Genomic DNA, 17,255 nt, shown 5'->3' with positions numbered 1-17,255 from the left:
GTGTTCCCCAGGGTAGTGTTCTGAGCACTACTCTTATTCTGGTTGCCCTCAATGGTCTTCTTTCCTCTCTTCCTTCTGGTGTCTTCTCCGCTCTCTATGTCGATGATTTTACCCTTTGCCGTCAGGGTGATGATTCGCCTCTCCTTCAGCGCCGGCTTCAACTTGCAATTGATGCCGTGTTGTCTTGGGCCACCGATCATGGCTTCAAGTTCTCAACTTGTAAGACTTGTGCCATGACTTTTACGCGGAAACGGGTTGTTCTTCGTCCCTCTTTGTCACTTTATGGTCATCCCCTTGAATACAAAGAATCCGCAAAGCTTTTGGGGTTATTCCTTGACACTCGTTTGTCTTGGTCTCCCCATATCTCTTACCTCCGTGTTGAGTGCTCTAAGGCCCTTACCCTCCTTCGGGTCTTGTCCCATACTTCTTGGGGGGCAGATAGGCGCACTCTCCTTGCTTTACATTCCTCTCTCGTCCTGTCTAAGCTCGATTATGGTTGCCCTGCTTACTCGTCTACTTCTCCTTGTACTCTTCGCCGTCTTGATGCTTTGCACCATAGTGGGTTGGGCCTCAGTTCTGGTGCCTTTCGTTCGAGTCCCATCCTTAGCTTGTATGTTGACACTGGTGCTTCCTGTGTCTCCAGGACCGCCGTGATCGCTACTGTCTTTGCTATCTTGCGCGGTCCTTACAACATCCTTCCTCTCACCTCTGTCGTGCTTTAACTTGTACCCCTCCTGCGGTTCCTGTTCCTCTTCACCACCTCCCTTTCTGTGCGGTTATCTCGCCTACAGGATTCTCTTTCCGTTCGTATTTCTGATGATTCTCCTCGTGTTGTTCCTTCTTTGCCCTGTGGAGAGTCCCTCTTCCACGGTTTTGTACATCCTTGACCCGTATCACTAAAGCTTTTACCCCTCCTACTGTTCTAAAACGCCTTTTCCTCGAGCACTTTTCTTCTCACTCCCGCTCCGTTTCTGTCTTCACCGATGGGTGTAAGTCTGCGGATGGTGTTGGGTAGTCTGTTGTTTTTCCTGATCGCACTTATATGTGTTGCTTACCTCCGGAGAGTAGGATGTTTACAGCGGAGCTTTATGCTATTCTCTATGCTGTTGGTCTCCTGCTTTCTCGTTGTCAGTCTTCCTTTGTAGTTGTTGTTGACTCTCGTAGTGCCCTCATGGCTCTCGGGTCCTTTAATCCTGTTCATCCAGTAGTTGTCGAGATCCAGCATTGGCTGTTTCTTGTTCACAGTAAATTTAAGTCGGTTGAGTTTTGTTGGGTTCCCAGCCATATTGGTGTGTCTTTAAATGAGCGTGCAGATGCTGCCGCCAAGGAAGTTGTCCGCTCTTGTCCCATCTCTCGTAAAGGTATTCCGTATTCCGACTTTTACCCGGTTATCCATTCCTCAGTCCTTACCCGTTGGCAGGCTTCTTGGTTGTCTGTTACTGGTAACAAGCTACGTACTCTTAAATGTTGTGTTTCCTCGTGGCCGTCCTCCATCCACCATAACCGGCGGTGGGAAACAGCTGTGGCGAGGTTGCGTATTGGCCATACTCGCTTAACCCATGGTCAGTTGATGGAGCGCCGCCCTGCTCGTTATTGTCCTAGTTGCATTGACCCTCTTACGGTCGTGCATGTCCTTCTTGAATGTCCTGACTTCCAGGACGAGCGTGTGTCTTGCTTTCCGACCGCCCCTCGCGGTCACCTGTCCCTCGATAGAATTCTTGGTGACTCGGATACTTTTGATATCGTTCGCCTTATGCGTTTTTGTTCCCGTATTGGCATCCTTGGTGATATTTAGCACCCTCTGATTATTTATGACATTTGATGGTGCTACATAGCCTTCCCGGTTTTGTGCCTTCTTTTGATAATTACTTTGTTTGTTTCCCGGTTCCTGCGTGCTCTGGTGTATGTTGTAGGTGTTCTTTGTATGGCTGGTGGGTGTGTGCGCGGTTCCTGTGTATTTGTGTGTTCGGTTGTGGATGTCGTATGCGCTTGTGTATGTCATATTGTGTGCCCTTCAGGCTGTTGGCGAGTGCTCTTTGTTCTGTTGTGCCATTTTGTTTTGCCTTCGTTTGTTATGGCGTGCTTTACCTGTTGTACGTGTTTGTTCTTTATGTTTTGTGAATGTACTATTATGTTCCCTGTTGTGCCTTTGATGTATGTTTTGTTTTTTGATGTTACTGTGCTTGCTAGTTTGCCATTGTATTCTTTGTGGGTTGTTTTATGCTGTATTTTTCTATGCCTTTATCATGTTTGTTGTTTATTGTGAAATGCTGTCGGCCCTTCTGGCCGGTGGTGTATTGTTTTCTTTGGTTGTGTTCTGTATTGTGTGTTTTTGTATTGTATTTAAGTTCTATGCTTTGCATGTAAAAAAAAAAAAAAGGAAAAAAAAAAAAAAAAATTGTTCCCCAACACACCCATGTGTCGTACTAGGTAGTAATCGTATCAACGAGATCTCTGGAGAAGGCTTTGTACATTCATTATTGTGTAATCTTGATACCATTTTGATATACAAATAATAAAGTGCTCATGCAAGCCATATGGAATATTCATTTTCCGTATGGCATTTTCTGTTGCGAACTCGTTGGAAGAAGTGGTTGGAGGTGTTTGTTTTGGTTTAAACTGTTAGTAGATATAGGTATGGGAATTGATTTGGAGGAAGGCGATAATAAAAGTATGTGTTTGTGGGAGAAAGTAATTGGGAAAATGATCATGGAAAGAGAAGGCCTCAAAATAAAAAAATCACTTAGGGTATATTACACTAACAGTAGAAGTCTAAGAAACAAAAATAACGAATTAAATGCACTTGTCTGCCACAGAAAAAAATAGATATTATTGCACTTACCGAAACGTGGATGAATGTAGAAAATAGAGAAATATTAGCTGAATATCAAATAAATGGATTGAAAGTATTTCACACAGATATATTAGACGAGGAGGGGGAGTAGGCATATATGTTAGGGACAAATTGAAATGTAGTCTCAAGAGGGAATCAAAAACTGAGCCCCACACACAAAGTATTTTGATAGAAATATACGAAAAAGCAAATAATAGTATAATAGGATTTATATATAGGGCACCAAATTTAGACAGAATGGAAGCAAAGCATCTATGGGATGAAATATCTAAGGCATCTAGATTTAACAGTATTTACGTCATGGGTGATTTTGATTTTAGTGGAATAAACTGGTTGAACAAGACGGAATAGTGAAGCAGAAGATTTCCTAGAATTGACGATTGCTTTCTTACGCAACACATTACGGAACCAACACGGGAAAATAATATTTTAGATTTAGTGTTAACTAACAGGGAAACACAAATTAATGACATCGAAATAGGGAGTGAGCTAGGAACAGTTATCACAGTTATCAGATTTAGCATAGAATGGAATAGACCTGTAGGAGAAATGTGTTCAAGTGGCAGATTTTCGAAAAGCTGATTTTAATAGCCTAAGAAATGTTTTGTGTCGATTGATTGGAAACTCTTGGGTATGGGGTGTGGGTTGGTCTTGGAGCGAGACATGAACCCAGCGATAGGTGACGTAAATGGGGATTTCGATGTGGATTCAAAATAGAACTGATTTAAGAATATTCTAAACAAAGCACAGGAACGTAGTATACCATACAAATTGAATAGATCGAATTCTAATGACCCAAAGTGGATAACAAAGAATTTGAAGAACCTTATAGGTAAAAAGAGAGCTTGGTACAAAAGCATTAAAAATGTGAAGGTCCCTATAGAACAGGAATTCGTACAACTGGTTAGAAATGTTAAAAAAGAGATAAGGAAAGCAAAAAGAAACTATGAAGTTCGCATAGCAGGGGAAGCAAAGACAAATCCTAAAGGGTGTTTTCAGTTATATCGTACTAAGACTAGGGAAAGGATAGGTGCATTAAAAACTGAGACAGGTCAAATAAGAGATAGTTATGAAGAGATGAGTAGTAATTATAATAAATATTTTGTATCTGTATTTACTAAAGAGGAAGTTAACAATATGCATTCAGGCGAACAAGTCTATGTGGGTGGGGACGAGGACAGGTTGACGAGTTTAGCAGTTACCAGGGAGGATGTTCTTAAACAAATAGTAAAACTGAAACCAAAGAAATCCCCAGGGACGAATGAAGTGTTTGCGAGTGCGCTTAAAGAATGCAAAGAGGAGCTTTGTGACCCACTGGCAACCATATTTAATAAATCAATAGAGTCAGGCAGAGTGCCAGAGTTTTGGAAAGTTGCTAATGTGATACCAGTGTTTAAGAAAGGAGATAGATCACTTGCGTCTAACTATCGACCAATTAGCCTAACGTCTATTGTGGGAAAGTTACTCAAATTTATAATGGCAAATAAAAATCGTCTTCATGTTGAAAAACATAAACGAATAATTAAGTCGCAACATGGTTTTATCAATGGGCGTTCATGTTTAACAAATTTGTTATCTTTTTATTCTAGCATAGTTGAGGCAGTTGATAGTGGTAAGGATTGCGATGTTGTGTACGTTGACTTTAGCAAAGCTTTTGATACAGTGTCACACGAGTGAATAAAAAGATAGTCTCATGGTATTGGGGGTGCTATATTAAGCTGGATTAGGGCATGGCTAAGTCAGAGTGGGATAATGTTGTTAGTGGAGTACCTCAGGGCTCTGTCCTGGGACCTCTGTTGTTAATATATATAAATGATTTAGAATCAGGTTTGAGTAGCAACATTTGCAATTTTGCCGATGATACGAATATTGGTAGGGAAATTATTTTTGAGGAGGACTCGCTATCACTTGTAGTTTATCTAGATAGGGTTTTGAAATGGTCAAAGGACTGGCAAATGCAGTTTAATGCTGATAAATGTAAAGTTGTGAAGAACTACACCAGGTGTCTTGTTACTTGGACTTGGATTAATGAAACCGAGCGTCCTGTTTGCCTTATTGTGAACATTCATGCATTGGTCCTTTTGTTTTAAAATCTTACTAATCATGGCTCCCGATCCCTTTCGCGGTCTGACTTGGCAATCTCAGCACCACCTGGCTCGTATCTTGTAAGTCTTATCATCATTACCTAGCCTCAGAACTTTGCATTTGTCTGCGTTAGGCTGCATCTGCCAATCTTTTGATCATTTCGAAACTATTTGGATCAACCTGCAGTGATAGCGAGTCTTCTTCAGAGTCAATTTCCCAACCGATTTGTGTGTCATCTGCAAATTTGCGGATGTTGGTGCTCGAACCTGAGTCTAAATCATTTATGCATGTTGTAAACAATAGAGGTCCCAGGACAGAGCCTTGAGGCGCTCCACTGACAACATTATGCCACTCTGACTTAAGGCCATTTATGCTAGCTCTGTTTTGGAGTTGACATGCCCTGGTCGAACTTTATATAGCACCCCCAATACCATGAGCCTCTATTTTTTGTTTGATCAGTCTTTCATGTGGCACTTTATCAAAAGCTTTGCTAGAGTCGTGGTGCACAGCATCGCAATCCTTACCACTGTCAAATGCCTCGACTGTGTTGGAATGAAGGGATAGCAAATGTGTTATATATGAACGGCCATTTGCAGAACCATGTTGCGAGTCATTTATTCATTTATGTTCTTCAAGATGAAGTTAGTTTAGTTCATTTATTATGCACCCCATACCCATCTTGTGGGCGGTAGTGGGAAAGGGTTACAGAGGCACATAATGGGCTTAGGGACTGAACCCCACAATTCATTTAGCTAAGCAAGTTACAATCTTGATGAGCTAGTTCGAAAATTCCATATAAGTCGTCACATCAACAATGGGTTCGAGATGGACCTCAAGTACAGGTTGTAAATTAAGCAAGTGACATATGTGGAGAGCTAGTGTCAAAATGTATATGTTTGTCCTGCACACCGTCCCCCATCCAGTGGGCAGCGGAGGATCGGTTACAATGACTTAGTTACTACCTACAGTTAGCAAACGGGATATTTGGCAAAAATTTCTGGTAGCAGATCCTTTTGAATGACATATTGACACATGGCTGGAACATTGGTTATAGAATTGTCTCTAAGACGACTTGTATTTGCAATTGTCGATTCGGGTAGCTTTCCAGGAATGGACGTTGAAATTGAAATAAGTTTATTGAGGTAAAATACACACAAAGGGATGAGGTAGCTGAAGCTATTCTCACCCCATTCAGTACGTGTTAATATATACATAGACACACATCACAAATAAACATTACCAAATATTCTGAGAGGTAAACATACATTTCCTCCTTCACAAGTAGTATGGTATCAGACGTACACACAAATACTTTTATGACCTAGGTATAATGTATAGACAATTTGCAAGACACGTGCAGATAATTCAACAAAATACTACAATTTTGGTGCAAAATTGTTATATCTCTCCAGAATAACATCAACCTTTCCGTTGTGACACATCCAGGCTATTTGTTCAGGAGCAATGGACGTTGGGCTGATTGGCCGATAGTTTGACGCGGGTGATCAATCTCCTTTAAGAATTGGTACCACATTAGCTACCTTCCATGACTGGCACTCTGCCTGATTATTGATTTATTAAATATGTTAGACAGTGGCTCGGAAAGCTCCTCTTTGCATTCTTTAAGCACCCTGGCAAACACTTCATCCGGCCCTGGGGATTTGTTTGGTTTGAGTTTGTCTAATTGTTTACTTACATCCTCCCTGGTAACTGCTTAACTAGTCAACCTGTCCTCATCCCCATCCACATAGACTTGTTCGGCTGAAGGCACATTGTTAAGTTGTTTTTTAGTAAATACATATAAAATATTTGTTAAAAATATGACTCGTCTTATTATCCGTTATTTGACCTGTCTCAGATTTTAATGGACCTATCCTTTCCGTAGTCTTAGTTCGATATAACTGGAAAAAGCCTTTATGATTTGACTTTGCTTGCTCTGCTATGCGAACTTCGTAGTTTCTTGTTGCTTTCCTAATCTCTTTTTTAACATTTCTAACCAGTTGTATGAATTCCTGTTCTAAACTGACTTCTCCATTCTTAATCCTTCTGTACCAAGGTCTCTTGTTACCTATAAGGTTCTTTCAAGTATTTGTTATCCACTTTGGGTCATTAGTATTCGATCTATTCAATTTGTATGGTATACTACGTTCCTGTGCTTTGTTTAGAATATTGTTAAATAAGTTATATATTAAATCCACATCGAAATCCCGTTTTACGTCAGCTATCGCTGGGTTCAAGTGTCGCTCTAAGACCGGCCCACACCCTATACCCAAGACTTTCCAATTTATTTGACCCAAAAAGTTTCTTAGGCTATTAAAAGCAGTTTTTCGGAAATCTGGCACTTAAATAATTTTTTCCTATAGGTGTATTCCATTCTATGCTAAATCTGATTACTTTGTGATCACTGTTCCCTAGCTCACTCCCTATTTCGAAGTAATTAATTTTTGTTTCCCTGTTAGTTAACACTAAATCTAAAATATTATTTTCCCGCGTTGGTTCCTTAATGTGTTGCGTAAGAAAGCAATCGTCAACTAATTCTCGAAAATCTTTTGCTTCACTATTCCCTGTTTTGTTGAGGTAGCTGGCTGACGTTGCAAATTTCACCGCCACACGCATATACGTAAGTTTCTCCCGGCCTAAAAGATCGGCGACCTTCACATCCAAAACGTCCAGTAACGCGAGTAATACGAGAGGGCAATCCACAGGAGCTGAGAAAGCAAGCCCCACAGTATCTACACGGCGAATCGGCCTACTCCCAGCCGCCGCCATGCCGCGAGCTAAGACGCCGGTGAGCGGCCGCACCAGCACCCCGTCGCAGCGCCCAAGAACTAGTGGGAACACGAGACGTGGCGACGACTACCCCCCCCCCCCCACTCCAGTGGTGAGGCCTGGGGTCAGAATCACGAAGCAGTTACGCAAGTACTTACGAACCTGTACATGTTTTCTCAATCTTTGGCGTGTTTGTTTACAAGTGTTAAACAGTTAATGAGCTCCGAAGCAGCAGGAGGCTGTTTATAACAATAACAACAGTTGATTGGCAAGTTTTCATGCTTGTAAACTGTTTAATAAATGTAACCAAAGCCGTCAAAGATTGAGGAAAGATGTACACGTTCGTAAGTGCTTTCGTGAATCTGGCCCCTGAACTGCACGGTACTGTACATTGTAGTGTAGTGTACCGTACGGTTGTGTACTGTTGTATATTGTAGTGTACAGTAATGTGCCCTTGACTGTAGTGTATCGTACGGTACTGTACTGTATTGTAATGTATACAGTACAGTATACTGTAGTGCATCGTAGTGTACGGAACTGTACTGTACGATACTGTACTATGCTGTACTGTGTTGTACTGTACATACAGCTTGAATAATTAATGTTATTATTTAAAAAGTATAATAATATATATAATAATAAGTATTGGAAAATCATCATTTGTGAGTGTAATGTAAAACATTAAATGTATGTAATTAATTATTTAATTATATACAAGAAGGTACATTGTGTTTGTGGGAATACATAGCATAATACAGTAATTACACTCTTGTAAAGCCGCTAGTACGCGCAGCGTTTCTGGCAGGTGCGTAATCTAACAGATAATTTAAAATAGGTAAATTATATAAAACTGAATAAAATCTCATTCATTTGGTACATGTATGTTTCTTATAGTTTGTGTATACATTTTATTGTATATATTTCATTTTCCAAAAATAAATCTCATTAACTACTCGGGTATCCAATTACGTCGAGGCGACGAATGACCGTACAGGTTGCGACAATGTGACGTCAACTGAAAATGAGAAAGGTGATTGGCTATTGAGTATGTGACGTCAACTGAAAATGAGAAAGGTGATTGGCTATTGAGTATGTGACGTCAACTGCAAATGAGAAACGTGATTGGCTATTGAGTCCACCTGCTCATTCAGGCGCAACGGAACGTTATTTTGCCCCTAGAATTAGCCGAGTAGAGGTGTACAAGTTAGTGTTAGGGCGTGATGTTACTCTTAGCTGGTAGCCCGTTACCCTTTGGGGTTCGCTTTGGTGACAGACCCCTAGGTTACACTGTCACTCTGTACACCGTCAAAACGCACATAGGGGCAAAAATCTATTATTTTTAGCTGTCGTATATACCCCCTGTTGGGGGGTGGATATATTCAGGGACATTTTTAGTACTGACCCATAATCGGTACTGAAATCTATTTATAAATGTTTAGGTACTGTATTTTAACATTGTATTTAATTTTCCCACAGCAGTCTTGAAGGAGCGGTGATTCCAGTCATATCCTGCCGAGCAGAAGCTGGTGGCAGATGTTCCAGTTGTGGTATTTGAGTTACCAAGGTATGATGGGCCTATCCGGCACTTTGGAAATAGTTAGGCATAGTAATATTGTATTAGGAATAGCGTAGTTTGGAGCGTAATTTTGGCCATTGAACTTTGAGCAGTCATTACTACAGCCATATCAGGACCCCCATCAGTTATGTTTTAAATATGAAAATCTATGAGTTACACCACTTAACGTTAAGTGGTGTAAAAGGTTGCTCAAAGTCTAAATTCCTAGTCTTGAAGGAGGATGGTGGTGTTGCTTGCGGTAACTGGTGATTAAGAGTAGTGAATAAGTCGGTGGATAGTGTTTGGCCGCTCTCGGTGTGGGTAGTGTAGTCTTTGATCCAAATTTAGTGCTGTTGTGGCCCCCCCCCCCTCCCCCACTTTAAAGTGTTCGGGTTACGTGGGTACATAATTTTAGGTATGAGGGGAGGGAACCGTTGACAATACGTAGCGTTCGTGTCCTCGTCGAAGGCCGTAGACATAAATTTAGCAGAGTGGTTTGACGTACATAGGTGATAACATTTCAATAAGTAAATGTTGAATGTTACCGAGAATATTAAGTGAATTTGTTTATAATGTTAAATAAACAGCATTCAATAAGCGCGACCTCCTTCGTAGGAGGAAGAGCTCGTAAAAAAAAATACAGGTCAACAATATCATTTATTCGTGTATGGGATGTGAAGGTTCCGGTTGACTTGCTAGCAATGGGTGATTAATTTCAACTCCAGATGTGAGCCTCGTGACAGTATTTGTCTTGTTTAGTGTAGGTGGGTGGCGACGGTACACGTGGGAGTGTGTAGGTGGTGGTTATGTTGTTGATATTGGTGTAATTGTGTAGTGAGCGGGATAGCGTGCGCTCCACCAGTAGTGTATGTTGAGGCAAAATTGAAAATACATGTAAAGTGACTTTTTTAAGTTATGGTTGAGCTTCAGGTATTGGTGCACGATCTGTTGGTTATCATTGTGTAGCAGGAAGTATTTGGTGTGGACTTGATTTTGTAGTGTTAATGGAGAATTGTGTACTAGGAACATAGTGCCCTTTCCTTGGAACATAATCAGGCAATCTGTGGTGATATAGGTACCCCAATTACTACTGGTAGGTTATTATTGGGCAGTTAAGGTTGTCTAACCAGAAGTGTAACATAGAGGGTTATTGGGGGAAGGGAGGATGATTATGCGGGAACACGGAGGCCGAATAATTGAAAATATCTTGTTTAGCTTCTGATTGTAGGTATACCCGACATGGTGTTTTGAGTGTGGGGAACGGTATTGTCATGGCTGCGCTTTGATGGTATTGAAAAGAATTAGCACTGGTCCGAGGTGCAAGACATGTTTGGCTATGTATTCTAGTTTTCCCTCATCTAAAGGGAGTTAAATGTCAGAAAGTAATATACAAATTGTTAGAGGTTGAATTATATTATAGGAAATGATTTCGCAGGGAAGAGAATTGTGTAAGGAGTTTGGACTAGAGTATTCATAGATGGTTGTAGGCCTTAAGAAATGTTGTCAATGTGAAATGGATGCATATTATTCAATATATTTCATGCAGATGAGCGTGTGGAGAGGTGGGGGCTGGGCGAAACAGCAATGGTGATGTATCTATTTGTGAAGAAAGCAACATTGGTGGAGGGGAAGGAACGCCACACTGCAGAGTAATGGAAGAGGCTGTGACCTGCAGGTGTGTGATATGTTTATTTCAACACATCTTCCTCCAAGAATTTAGTTACGTAGTCGATAAAACTTAACACTTTCGCGCTTAGGATTATCCATGAGTCGTCACCGTTTTTTATGCGTCACCGCATAACAGACGACGCCTGTAGTCCATCGAAAAAATATTTGTATAAAATCCATTTATTATCCGATCAACTTGGGAATAGTATACAAATGTTTGCCATGAAATTTCCGTTTTTTCTAATAGCCGAACAGCTTATAAAAGAAAACGGTGTGGCAGTGAATCATCGTGGTAAAACAATTGTATTATTGACACGACGAGTGTAATCGACGTAGTTTTTATATATGTTGCCGGTCGAACGCATCCTTATGTGACCTTTAATACTTATGTTCTTATAGAACATTCTATTGCGAGCACATTGGTACAAAAATGAAATACATACATCGACAAATAATGTCAGGACAGTGAATTGAATATACACTTTTCAAAGCGAGTTTCGCCGATATGCTGCCGCGGGTAACACTTCGGCCACTTCCCACATTGTTTTGGGTGTGCTACGACATTAAATCTATATTTATATGCATATGTCCGTGTAGAGAATTTTATTGCGATTCCAATGATACCACAATTAGCGATGTAGGACAACTGTAGGCTTCGCAACCATTAAGAGAGTGGAAACATTTTGTTGCTGTTTGGCGCTCTTGGCGAGTGATCTGAATAGTTTTTTATTTGGTGTTGACAGCCCTTATGCTTGGGCGGCATTTTATAGGTATGCTCTTATAGACAATTTCATTGCGAACACAGTGATACCAAATTTAAATACGTGCGCCTTCAATTATTGTCAGGACAGTAAAAAGAGTGTACACTTTTTCAGTCTTACCGCATAGGCGCGCGAAGTGCCAAAAGCATCTGGGGTATTGTTTTTTTTTTGAGCGCCGAGAGCGCGAAAGTGTTAAATAGCAAGTAGTACTAAATATATTATAAATCGTGAAATAATCATGTGGTGTACTTTGAGCATTAGACGTCATGAGACCGAGCCTTACTAGTCGGAACAGTTTATTTTATAATAAAAGTAAATGGCTGGAGGTGACCATAACGTGTGCAAGCTTCGGTGTGTGTATATATGAGTGGTACGCGGTTTTCATGTATAGATGTTGAAATAAACAAAGATCTGGAAGCTGCGAGTGTGGCCTGTTAAGAGATGAAGCTTAGTTGATAAACCCCCCCCCCCCCCACAGTGTCTTGAAGGTTGATTGGCGCTTGATTCATAACTCGGGCCAATTTTGATTTGGGACATGCACCATGAGGCCCCCCCCCCCCTCCCTCCCAAGCTGTGTTGTTTTTGGAACAGTGCATGGCCGTGTATTTGAGATAGTAATGGTGAAAATTAATGATTATCGTATATGAATATTCAGAATCCTGAATACAATATAGTTTCGCAGGTGACACGCTTGAGGACCCTAGACGTGGATACCATCGTGTGCAGTTACTGTATGGACACAACCTCCAGCTGTTGAATGATCAAGTTTCTGTTCCATAGAAGGTACGACCGAATGACAATTTGTTGTAAATGTTTATAGTGCAGAATCGTCGAGCGTGTAATTTGATGGTTATTAGATATCCAGGGGGTTTTGAATAGTTATTAATGTTGAATGTATATAATAGATAAATAGGAGGGAGTCGCCTAGAAGGCGTGTCCTTACAGAGGGCAGTAAATATGTGGTCCGGTCCAGGAAGGGGAAATATATAGTTGATGTAGAGAAATAATAATAGGTAATTGTTGAATCATAAATGAATATAGTTGTAGGGAATCATAAGTAAATATTGAAACTAGAAGTACCTAATTTCCTAATATTTGTGTTGGGAGATTACACCAAGAGGTACGTAAATAGGAAGAATAGGTACCTAATTAGGAATAATAGGTTTAGGATAAGTACCAAATATTTAAAGTAAAAGTTACGTTATTGCATATTCCTTGTTTTCTACATTGTTGCTTTAAAATAGCATTGTATGTAGTTACCCAATATTATAATAATGTACCCCATGGAAAAAAGTGACCATTGTGATCATTGCTGTGTTATGGGGTTTTAAACTGCTGTATGTTGCCTATTAATGTTAGTATAAATGACGAATGAAGGTGTCAATGGAATGGGAACTTTAATATACCAATGTGGTTTAATATACCTGTACCTTCTAATCTCACGTTTTGTTTGTATCAATCATTGCATTAAATCCGGTGTAATTGACCTAGTTAAAATTATCTTAGATTAAGGATGTGGCCGAAATGCTGCGCGTACTAATTGCCTTAGAAGTGTAAATAGCATGCTATGTATTATAACAAAGCCAATGTACCTTCTTGTATATATAAATGTGATTGGCATTCTAGGAAATACCAAATAAGTTTTTAATATATGGGGAACGTTACAGAACTTAAGCTAAATTGGTAATAGATATAATTGTAAAGGAGACGTGAATGTATTGTTAGAACATTGACTGTAATTGACTTACCCTGCTCTAAACGGTGGCTATATGAAATGTTATATTGTGTTTGTTAAAATGTGTTATGGGTGACAAAATATGTATCCGTAATGTATTTATCTTTGACCCGCATCACGGGTCCAAGTGTATTGCTGTTACCTTCCTTGGGCTTGCAAGTAGGATATGTTTTTCTGGAATGTATTACAATTGATGCATTGCCCCCGTGCATGTTTTATTAAGTTATTAAAAGTGTTGGTTATTGTATTTAGTTATTGATGAAGTAACGTAGGTTGTGGTAGTTGGCGAGTTACAAATATGAATTAACTCAGGTAGGGTGTGATAGGCGCGGAGTAGGGCCCCCCCACCCCCCTTTACCTCAAGCTTACTGGCCCTGCATTGACGTTTAGTTACATCAGCTAAGTATTCCCGCAAATTATGCAGGGTCTTGCTGGAGGTTTATTTAGTTATTACTGGTTTACAGTTATGTTTGTTGATAATATTGGTTATCGCGTTTAAGTTAATAGGTAAAGTTAGGTAGGTTAGGGTAGCTGCTGTGTCACAGGCCTCCGGGCCGTACGTTTTAAGTTTTCATAGAATTTTATGTTCCATAAATGTCGTGAAAATAAAAAATAATTGTATGCAGTGTGACGGTGCACGTTTCTTTGGTGGTTTGACATTAGTTATGCTTCACCTACAAGTTAAAGTAAGTCATGTAGGATGTCGTAGACGCTGTATTTTGGCCTCATGGCTCTGGCTTTAATTTTATCTTGGACTCATATTATGATTAGTTCCTTTCGGAATGTATTGGTACTCATGCATTGTTTCAGTGGAAGTCATGTTACTTACCGCTTTAGAGATAGGTGGTGATTGTTGACTTTGTGATGACGTTATTACTGACAGGTCGAGAGTACCATTTTCGTTTAGCAGTACCAGTAAACGTTTCTAGTCGTTTTGTCTGGCCGGTGTAGGGCGAAAGAATCTGCAGGCTCCCGGTTTATGCAGACATGTGTGGCGTCCCAGGCCGCTGGTTATCCGACGTGTTGTCTGCTGGGTGTAGGCGGGAAGATACTGGTGGTTCCCAGGCCGCTGGTTTATCCAGACGTTTGTGTGGGCAATGTAGCCATGAAAGTTATAGCCACTGGCGTCTTAGGTGAGTGCGTTCATGGTCTGGTCTGCAGCCAACGTTCTTCGTGTGATGAGTTAAGGTGGCGATGTTATTCAGGTATTATGTTTATATTTGTCGTATAAATATGCGGGCTTCCCGGCCGGCGGTTTATGGAGACGTTTTACAAATAGGGATCGCTAGCCTTCCTGGTGTCCATGTCACTTTGCCTCAGATGGGGAGATGTTTAAGTTGTTGGATTACTGCTGGTCGCAGATGGTCATTGACACTGAGACTAAACTCATTGACGCGTGTTAAGGCAGTTTCTTAGGTTAACTATTGAGGTGTAACATTGTTTCGGAGGCCAACATAGTGGAGATCAGTGTAACGGACTGGGTTACCCTCGTTATAATTTGTCACTGTGGACGGAAGCATGTTGCGCCTTAAGAGGTGTTCGTTATAAGGTTATATTTATAGAATTATTTTATAATATATACATAGTGGTCATATAAATATATATTGTTTGGTTGTTTGATAATATTAAAATTTAAAAGTTAAAAAATAAATATGGGTTGCTAGATGGATGGCCGTTGATTAACTTGTGGCCTTGACGCCGATACGGAAAGTGGACCCCCCCCCCCCCCACCTATTTTTGTCGGTAAAGTTCTGCTCGGGTTGGTAGTTACCTTACTTAGCTAGAGACTAGTTTCGTGGGAGATCTTTTTCTCTTCCTTTCCCCTGTGCCAGTGATCCTTTTCAGACTTCTCCAGAGGGTATCAGCCTGGCTTTATGCATTAATGACAGTTGGGCAGTTCGGTTTCGGAAATGTCCCCCTCCTGTTAGAAACGAATTCCAGCAGTAGCCTTAAGGGGTAGGTTCGTTGGCTGTGACGTTGATAGTGCATGGCCGTTTCTGCCCACTCTTACTGCCTTAATACTTCCAGAACCGACTACGGAAGGCGCACGAGGTACACCATTGATGAAGAATGGAAAGGGATGGAGCCCGAGGACAAACAACTGGACCCATGAGTTCGACCTACATTCCTAGTTCCAGCGGGCAGCCGAGGCGTTCGCCCTTCTGGGTTGTGGTTTCCGCGCGTGGTTTGCGGTGCTCGGGCGGAACCCCCAAATTGATAAGCCTGCAGATAGCTAAGAAATAATCGGATGAATTGTAATTAGTGTAAATAAATTAATGCAAGTTTAATTGACTACATATAGATGTAGTTATGAATTGTAATTAAAATGTAGTTTATAAATATAATGAATAATCATACTAATGATTGCATAATACTTTGTTATGCACTAGTGAATAAGTCATTATCATTGCTGTTAATGAGCAAATATTGTTACTGAATAAAATAGGTAATACATATAGTAAATAATAAAAAAAAAAATTAGTTATTAATATATAATCAAATAAAATATGATTTAGCATTATCCAAAAAATAAGTCTGCAATCTGAGCAGGTTTTGTTCCAAGGTGAGAAAATTAAAATTGAAGTGGTGTTAGCGTTGAACGTTGTGTAGTGACAAATGTTGAAACAAATGTTAAAGTAAAACACAATCGAAAATAGATATGAATAATACCTTTGAGGTTTGTAACCTGTTTGCTGTCTCGTCACTTGCACAATAGTGACTGTGTGTGAGAAGATCTGTTATCTCCCGGAGTGTGAGTGACATGGAAGAGATAGTGTTATTATTAATCATGGAAGAAAGTAGTGAGAATATTATCTTTGAGCGTTAATTGATTGAAATGTAGTGCCGTTGATGTAGAATAATATACTCATAGATAGTACTGTATTAACGTGAAAATGGAATGTTGTAATTTTACGGATTGAATTTGTTGGGTAATTGGTAGAAATAGCCTGAGGTACTCGTTAGTTTTAGTGAATAATATTGTTTGAACTGTTGTCAAAGAACATACTTGAATTTTAATACATAATGTTCTTTCGAGTGTCAAGGTATTTAAGTTTGTATAGTTATCAATAAGTAGTGTACCCACATCAAATTGTATGGATGTGTGATATCATTATGATAGACAGTATACATCGCAGCTACAAGAATTTTGGCCCAAGAGTGTAAAATTTATATGCTTTGCTTACTATATTACAAATGAATCTTGTAATGTGTATTTGCAGTCAGTGAATTTGTGTGGCTCCTTGAGGTTCCGCAAGTATAGGTGAGTGGAAGTACCCTAAATGACTCTATCATCTTGATATGTAATTATTATTGTCTGAATAAACATACTTGAATTGAAGGTTGTTTTGTGTGTATTTGTTTTTAACAACCTCTTCTGTCTTGTTTGTAGTCATGTATGAGACGTATGTAAATTCTATATAACCCTTGTTTGAAGGAAATAGGACGTTGTGTGAAAATAGAAAAGCCATCCCTGAAGACGTTAGTGAGAGTGTATGTCGAAAAAGAAAGAGCCATTTGTAAAGTATAAATAATATATTGAAAAATCATTAATATTACAAAATAGTTGGGGAAAACATTACTATTCAATGTTTTAATAATAATGAAATGAATATAGAAATAAAAATTAAATATTAATAAAAAAGAATATTGACGAATAATCATCAATATTGACGAATATTCTTCAGTATTGACGAATATTCTTCAGTATTGACGAATATTCTTCAGTATTGAAGAATATTCTTCAGTATTGAAGAATATTCTTCAGTATTGAAGAATATTCTTCAGTATTGAAGAATATTCTTCAATACTGAAGAATATTCTTCAATA

General features: G+C 39.7%; 1 long non-coding RNA gene across 4 annotated transcripts; it reads left to right on the top strand.

Moving 5' to 3' along the window:
• The first annotated feature begins 8,070 nt into the window (after window positions 1–8,070).
• Window positions 8,071–16,767, top strand: LOC138356396 (uncharacterized). Of its 4 annotated transcripts, none has more exons than XR_011224460.1 (5): window positions 8,071–8,089; window positions 9,185–9,272; window positions 10,810–10,938; window positions 12,367–12,475; window positions 15,456–16,767. It is a non-coding gene; the product is annotated as an uncharacterized lncRNA (long non-coding RNA). The 4 variants fall into 4 exon arrangements; XR_011224458.1 differs by lacking the exon at window positions 8,071–8,089 and adding an exon at window positions 8,773–8,911; XR_011224459.1 differs by lacking the exon at window positions 8,071–8,089 and having other exon boundaries at window positions 8,873–9,272; window positions 12,375–12,475.
• Window positions 16,768–17,255: the final 488 nt, after the last annotated feature.

This window comes from Procambarus clarkii, chromosome 72, assembly GCF_040958095.1.
Source record: "Procambarus clarkii isolate CNS0578487 chromosome 72, FALCON_Pclarkii_2.0, whole genome shotgun sequence".
NCBI classification, from domain to species: domain Eukaryota; kingdom Metazoa; phylum Arthropoda; class Malacostraca; order Decapoda; family Cambaridae; genus Procambarus; species Procambarus clarkii.
This window is presented reverse-complemented; position numbering and strand designations above follow the sequence as displayed.